General features: G+C 31.3%; 1 long non-coding RNA gene across 1 annotated transcript; it reads left to right on the forward strand.

Annotated features, from left to right (window-relative positions):
- The first annotated feature begins 187 nt into the window (after window positions 1–187).
- Window positions 188–7,639, forward strand: LOC111087621. The gene is made up of 2 exons (XR_002612283.1): window positions 188–2,301; window positions 4,900–7,639. It is a non-coding gene; the product is annotated as an uncharacterized LOC111087621 (long non-coding RNA).
- Window positions 7,640–8,732: the final 1,093 nt, after the last annotated feature.

Consider the following 8,732-nt stretch of genomic DNA (forward strand, 5'->3'; position numbering starts at 1 on the left):
TTTTAATTTAAATTATACTTGTAGTAATAAATTAATTTAAAATTAACTTTAGGTTCTAATAACTACTAAAATAAGTTTTACTTTTTTAGTTAGTATATATATATATATATATATATATATATATATATATACATTATAGATGTAGGTTTTGTTTTTTAATCTAAATCATTGAAATAGAAATAACAGATTACATATAAAATTTAATTATTGATTAATCATTGTTCTTGTCTGTTGAAAGCTGGCATTTTCTTTATCTACAATGTCACTTCCAGTTAATAGTTTTATTTGTTCTTGTTGTTTTGGAAAATTCAGTTCTGATAGTCTTCAAGCTTGTCTTAAACAGTTTTATGCCAAACAAGAAAAAAAAACATTGTTTAAAGATTACTCTTCCATTGCACAAAGGAAGAATATATATATGTTTATTGCTGGAATTGGTACTTTAGGTGTTTGGTAATTTTAGAACTCTAGTTGTCAGCATCAAAAATTTGTTAAAGATGCAATCTAAAGAGTAGATGTTAATTTTATATGATGCTTAATTTTATTTTCTCATGTAAACCTAGAGAGAAGTGATAAATTTTTAAAAAACAATTAATTTTTTATTAAGACATTTTAACATATTCCAAGAATTTTTTTTTCTCACTAGAGAGAATTAGAATTAAAGTAAGATAAATGTGCCTAGCACAAATTTAAAAAAAAACAGTTAATAATACAGTTAAAAAAAACTTAATTGGATGCTTGTATTAAAAAAATATAATTTTTAACTAAGAAATTAACTTTGAGCTAGAATGTTTTCTCTGTTTTGAATCAATATTATAACCTATATAAAGGTTTCAAATGCTCAACTTTAATTCTCAATACTAACATAGGTCATATTTTTTAATGGTGATATATTTTTATTTAGGACGTTGCTACATTATACCAATGTGTAAGTAATACAATGCTTCAGTAAACACAAATTACTATTCGATGCAGAAAGTTTATTTATATATTGGTTGTTTGTGTGTTGTTTTTTTTAACTTTTTAAACCCATAATCTTTTGTGCATTCTGCCGGAATTATTTTCATGATTTCCTAATAATTATCACCGTAGCTTATAAACTTCTAATTTTCTTCAATTGTGGATAATAACATAGTTTGGATTAATTTTCAGCCAAGGGACATAAATGTTATGTGCTGTCACTGTCCAATGGTTAAATCAGGATTTTTGGCGGGACGCTTGGAGCGTCTGCTTGGGTTTAAGGAGTTGAGTAAGGGAAATTTTTTAGCACTAATCATTATCGTGGGAATATGGTAAAAAAATACGAGGTAAACTAAAAGTAGCTACATAATACAATGAATTATGAATGAAATGATTACATGCTTCTAGTGGTGGTAGTTTTTGATATAAAAAACTAAGACTGATTTAATTTCACTTTCATGTTGTTGTTTTCTTGTCTTATAACTGAAATGAATTTGTTCTGTTTATTTGCTCCAAGTAGTCATGTTTTGTTTTTATCACTCATATGTAGATTTTTTCCTTGCAGTTATGATGTTAGGACAACAACTAAATATCACTTATCACTGTTCTAGAAGATATGAACAATTCAAAACTTGTCACTTTGTGCCTACATTAGAATACTGTATAAAGCCTCCTAATCTCAGTTAATATATAGAGCAAAGCACTTTTCCAAAGTTATCAAAAATACTATTTTCTGTAACTAATAATGTGTTGGTTTGGAAAATTATTTATTCGTTGCTTGTTTGTAACAATTTGAATCCTTGTAAATTGTTTCATTTTAGGAATTTGGTTTTGTAGGTGGGTGTAAATTTTATGTAGATTGTTGTTAAAACCGTTATTGCTAATAACTGATAAGCGTTTGTTGGAATTAGTCCATGCAGGTTATTTAGAGGCCCTCATGTAAAAAATATATCAGAATGAAATTTAAATTAGCCTTATCTGAGATACTGTATCAAGTATTTCACTCAGTTTCTAATCTTTTTTTCTGTTATTATTAGCGACGTTTTTAAAATGTGACTTTTGGTGATTGGGATTAAATGAATAGAATATCCATTGTTCTTTCAATCATAGTTTTCTCTCATCTATGTAGCACTCTTAACAAAATTAATATTAAATACCTTGATTGATAGAAAATTGATGGCCATTTTTCTTTTAGATCTGTAATCTTGATCTTTTTCTTTTTTTAATGTGTTATTTTTACCTAAATTTTTCTTTGATTCCTACCCAACAGATTTGGGCGTTAAATGGAAACCTGTTAATGTGTCCCCAGCACGTTGTCCTACTCCTTTTCTGGCTATCCTAAGTGTGAGTGAATAAATGTAATGTTTAAATGCATAGTTTTTGTTGTTGTTCCAAGCTACTATTTTGTTTGGAAGATGTTTTTGAGGACCTGTTCATACCTCTTTAAAAGTACTTTTTCAGCCGTTCAGGATTGAATTTTTCACGTTACTTTTCATAATTCTCCTATAAGGCTTAAAATGATATTACACATACTAGTTGTCTTTAACATATATCATAATTGTTTTACTTCGATTTTATATACCGATTATTTTTTCCACATTTGTACCATTCCAATGTGTCAAAAGTGCATAATATAAAAATTTTGTTATTTGAACACATTTCAGGATCTATTTCTAATATTGTCATTAACAGAAACGTAAATGTCACAAAGTATTTGTTCACCATATCTACTTTACACAAGAGGTGCTTGTACGATTGGTGTTGGGCTCTCTTTCAAGTTCCCTCCAGTCTGCAAATTTACAATGCTAGAAATCGGGTTTCGATACCCATGGTGGGCAGAGCACAGATAGCCCATTGTGTAGCTTTGTGCTTGACTTAAGACAGACAAACAAACAATCTCTTTCAAGTTTTGAAGTAGCTGAGAAAAAAGTTCGAAATGATATATCAACTGATGGCAAGGACTTGCTAATCAACGTTTCGAACCTAGGCATGCTTCAGGTACAATTGTGTGAAGTAGGCTTATGGCCGAAACGTTGTACTGTAAATTAATTTTTGATAAGTTACCACTCTCACTTGGCGTTCACTTAATGCATCATATTAGGTTGTTTTACGTTCTCGTCTGTCATAGCATTCATTTTCTATGTAAGGAACATTATTAATAATTAGTGGATTAATTACAATATTGATGGTTTTTTTTTGTGTGTCATAAGGAACCCTGTGATCAGCTGAGGCTGTGGCCCCATAAGTAATGAATGCATAGGACGAAAATTGTTTTATAACACCTTTGGGGTGTAAAGGACCTTGTGATAATTCTAGAGTTAAAAGTGTTTCAATTGCAGAAGCAAGTGTAATTCAGGGTGTTTCTACTTCATTAGGATACATCACGCGTGCACACACAGTATAGATTTGTTTGCCTTCAAAACCTGAGTGTGTTCTTCCAGTACGTTAATGTCATATGTAACATGTATAAAACATTACAATATTTATGGATCATATTTAATATTCATCCTGTAATATATTTATTCTGTATCTATTATCAAACTAATGTGAGCCCGAGTGGATAGTGTGCCGGACTGTAGATTTAAGAGCCATGATTTGCGTCCCATTGTTTCAGAAAAAAAACACGTTTGGTACTTTAGGGCCATGGGTGCGAGTCATGGTCAATAGTTGACAGTAGGTGATGTTGACTAGCTGCCTTCCCTCTATTAGTTCAGTATTAGGGAAGACTAGTGCAAATACCCCTTGTGTAGCTTTGCATGATTATCATCTAGTGTCACTGGAAACAAGCGTGTTAACTAGAAGTGTATCTGTAGCAGAAAAGTTTTGGACTAATATCAAATGTTTCATTTATCTCAAAATAACGGACGTGGAGATTTTTCTCTACCTGAGAGTCTAATGTCTATCATATGGGCGCTTCTTAACTGTTTTAAGATAGATTTTTTCCCCAGGGCTGTAGAAAGGAGGTAGGTTTAGGAGATCCCCTCCCGAAATTTCTTTTGTCCCGACCAAAAAAGGAAGGAAAAGAGTCAATTTTTTCCCCAAAGCATACCATATTTGTGTTAAAGGCGTACTTGTATATTTTGTATTACACATAAATATTTTTCGAGTATTATATGTTACGATGCTTTATTTTAAGGTATTTTTTAATGGGCTTCGCAATCAAAATGTTAAAAAAATCGGTTAATTTTTCCAAAAAGGGAAAATACCCAGAATATTAAATATAAAACAAAAGTGGCAATGTTTGGGGGGGGGGGTATATTTCTAGCCATATCTCTCCCGACCTGAAATCCTGGCTATGGCATTGTTTTTTTTTTCCTTTAAAAATGTTCTTCAATGGTTGTTCTTTTGTACAACAGTAGAAGAAAACGTGTTAGTAACTAATTAATTTATTGTTTATCTTATGCATATGAACATTTTTTGTGGTTAAGAGTTTCAGTTATATTCTTTATATTGTCCGCATTCTTTCAAATTCGTTATTTAATTTAACGACACATTAGACATCGCGAATGAGAAAAACTTACTTTCTCAATCAGATTCTCATCTTTACAATTGAGAGATCAAGGCTTGTTAAAGAAATTTATTATGATAGTTTGAAAAGAAGCTTATGTTTTAACGAAACAAACAATTCCAACTGTGTTCTTTGATATGGTTTTAAAAAGTGAGTTTGTTGTTTTTGAAATGGCATGCATTATTATATAGGTGGGCCGATGAGACTTCATTGCTGAAGAGAATACTTTCAAACTAAGGATTATTGAGATTACAATAACTGCCATAGGAAGAGATTTGGTATGTTGATAATGTAGGAAATTGCAACTTTTATGTTGTGCAAAAATTACAGCCAAAGCTATGTGATTGATATTGTAACCGGGAAATGTTAAGTTACTATTTATTGTATGTACCTAGTTTAGACTGACTACTACAATGTCTTTGTTACATTTGTAGTTTAGGCCCCCCCCGTCATGCCGAGCAGTCTGTAAGGGAAACCCCGCGTCACACGGGATCCAGGCTAGTTCAGGTAGGTGAATCGAAATGTGGAAGATCACCTAACAATTAGTATTGTAATACATTGCAGGGACGTAATTATTGCCATGTCTTTTATGCCTCCACGCCATATAGTAATGATGTAAATTTGAGAAAACTATCTAAAAGTTCAACAACAGTTTTTTTTAGTTCCGACTTCTTATCCCTACGTTATCAAAGTTGTCCAGTTGAGCTAAGTTATTTGCAATATACTAGATATGGTAAAGTTTTTTTTTTTTTTACTATTCCTGTACCCATTGACGATTATTCGGTAGCAAACGGTGTTGTGCTGTCTTGAGGATAACAAATCATGTATGCAGTATATAAAGGTTTGTTGTTGTTATTTCTCCATGGGTGATAACAAATCATGTATGCAGTATATAAAGGTTTGTTGTTATTTCTCCATGGGTGATAACAAATCATGTATGCAGTATATAAAGGTTTAATTGTTGTTATTTCTCCATGGGTGATAACAAATCATGTATGCAGTATATAAAGGTTTAATTGTTTTTATTTCTCCATGGGTGATAAAGCATATTCAGTAAATGGAGGGAACGGAATATATCTTTCTGAAGAAAAATGTAGTCGTATGTATATCTTAGCCAAGTCTTAACGTTGTCATCCAAAGTAAAGGTAAACAAAATGTTAAACATCTTTAAATATTAACATGTATTAGCAATCGTATTTAACTCATCTTTTATGACTTTTGTTAAACATTTCCATTAAATCATTAGTAGTGAATCTATATTCAAAAAGCATGGAAAAATGAGAACTTGGGTTTAAACGCGTAAGAAGCTCCGTCCTCCAGGGTGTTCAAGTACTTGTAACTAATAGATTTTATACCTCCTACAAGTTAAATTCACACACTCGTTACTTTTTTGTAAACATGCTTGATTTGTAACGGGTTTTTCAGTATCCTTTGTACCCTGCACTAAAACTGTTTTATAGAAAGCCATCATTAAACATATCCTGTCTTCATAAGCAGGTTTACCACTAAAACAGATCTTGTTTAAGTGTTAAAAATTAATAAAGTGAAGTATCATTGCAGAGGTCTAGTTGTACAATAAGTTATTTGTCATTAGTATTTCACGTAATGTGGTGTTCAGAATAACTTATAAAGTAATGTAATATAGTATTTGAAATGTTGCTGTTGAATGAATGCAGGAATACAATGATTTGGGGATACCGTTTACATCTTGATTGTAGTTTATATATAATTAGGGTTGTCCTGGTGGAGCTGTTCATTACGAGAAATATATATATATATATATCGATTTACACATGGTATTGGTGTATGCTTCCTGAAAGCGTTTTGAGACAATAGAAACTATTCTGATTATGACATTAAACATCACAAGATCTCTTATTTTCAACATTTTTTTTTATTAGTGTTATGTAATAGTAGCAACTGTTTGTGTGGCATCAGTGTGTATTTCTGTCTAGGTTATTATATAACTGCATGTTTTGGAACATCGTTTATTTCACAAAATTATGTAAAAATAACCAGCACTAAAAACTTGCAGGAATTTTTAACAACTCTTACAGGCGTTCAACATAGTTAAATCCTATACAACTGTTAGTAATAAGTCGAGGTTTCACTGACACGTTTTAAACAACATTCAGTTTCAGGTACGGAAGAATTGGAAATAGTTAATGGATTGCATGTTCAGAATTTGTTTGAATGAGAGTAAAATTTTGTATTTTAAATAGTTATGCAGAATTATTCGTATTAGTTATACAATGCAAGCTTAATTAAGCCTGTTTATTTTGTGGTTTACATTTTTAGGATTTAGCTTTTATTTAGATCCAGGTGTTGCCCAGTGATTATTGTGCCTGACTGTAGATCTGTTATTCCAGTCTTTTCGTCAGTAATAGCAAACAAAAAAACGCACATTGTATTCCTGGGTGCGTTATAAGGGTGACGTTGAAATCCCACTATTCGGTTAAACAAGAATGGCTGTAGGATAGTGTTGGCTAGCTGCTTTCCCTCCAGTCTATCAATTCAAAATTAAGGATGTCTTTCAAATCGTGCTATTGGGCAGAAATCAGATCCAGCCACAAGAATCGCTTTAAACATTTTATAGTTCATACTGTTCAGTCATCAGTGTTTTTATATAAACGTTGAACTGGTAATATGTTCGATAGGGTCATTTGGTTGTGTTACAAATAAACTTGCTTATTTTGAATATGTACGTTTTTACCACGTGAATGTTAGTTGTCTTTTATAGGTTCTAAATGTGTCATTTCTTTAGTCAAATAATACGTTGTAGGCACATGGAGAGACTCGGTTCTGAGTATTCTTGATTTTTATTAAATTAACATGAAAAGTGCAGCTCACGGTTCCAGTATCGTGTTTGATTTGCCTTCTACCTGACCGAGTAAAGGTAACAACAACTGGTAGGGCACCATTAAATTACAGCCTGTGATAAGTCAAGTTTACGAATTAGAATATTTTACTCGGAGAATATAAGTAATCAGGCATGTTGCTGGTAGTCACTTACCAGGAATCCATATGATTCAAAATGTATAGTAAGGACAGTTGATTTTATATCATTAGACAAGGTATGTTAACGAAACCTCTCAAATGCTGTACCATGCTAAACTTATCAATGTTTGTTTTCAGACTAAAAGAGAATATTAAAGATCTTATTAACTCATCTTACAAGCTCTTTTGTGTTATTTCAACTCAATCAGCTAATCTACAGTGGACAAGAATTCGGTAGGAACAAAACTTAACTAAGTACTCAGTTTTTCCTTTACCGTTTCGGTCAGTAAATTTTTAAATAAGTTACTCCAACAATACACAATACCCTCAAATTTCTATATATAAAGTGACATTATCTTATTTATTACTAGCTGGAGTACCCGGAGGGGTGAAATAAAAACTCGTTTGTAACAAAGGATAGGAAATTGTGCTTCTATTTTTTCTTTCTTAACACAACAAATATTAAAGTGCAATAAAAATACATAAAGGTACCAATACTGAAAAGTAAGACACTGTTTTCAAGAATTCTATCAATATGAAATTAGAAGGGGGTACCCCCTCATGACCTTCCTCTTATCATCCTGTATCACTTTGTCAAGTTTGTTGCTGATTGATCAAGAAGTGTGGAAACGCACAAGGAACAGATGAACATTGACGTTTATTTATATAGCTGACATTTACTTATTTTTGGTTATAATTTTTCAACAACAGAATATTCAAACTTTGTTAATTTACAAGGAAGATAACTCTTTCTAATAGCAACACTTTACAGTTTAGATCGATGTGTAAAACACAGCAGAAAAAATTATTTCAATATTTTTATTTTTTTTCAATATGTATTAGAAAATCCACAAGCACTATAGTGCACGTGCATCTTTATAGAAGATGTGTGTTGATATTATGATTAGTTTTACAAAATCATATAAACATCGAGACAAATGTAACATGTAGGTTGACCAAACTATGACACCGGATTATTAGGGATTATTTTCAATTTTAAAAATTTTAGTAAACGTATTAAAAGTTTGAGAGTAGTATTGAAGGTAAAGTAAATTCTCTTAGTAATTTTTTTTTTATCAAATACTAACTAACTATAAGCATTGTACATTTTTGTTCTTTTAATTTCATGTGCATATAAAATAGCTAGAAACTTTTCATATTACAAGTTTTTTTGAAACTGATGAATATACATTCAATCACAAAACTCTTCAAGACTGCTATGTTGAAATTTGTGTTCATGGCCAGATGATTAGGGTGCTGGACTGGCAAT

This window comes from Limulus polyphemus, unplaced genomic scaffold, assembly GCF_000517525.1.
Source record: "Limulus polyphemus unplaced genomic scaffold, Limulus_polyphemus-2.1.2 Scaffold2388, whole genome shotgun sequence".
In the NCBI taxonomy this organism is placed as follows: domain Eukaryota; kingdom Metazoa; phylum Arthropoda; class Merostomata; order Xiphosura; family Limulidae; genus Limulus; species Limulus polyphemus.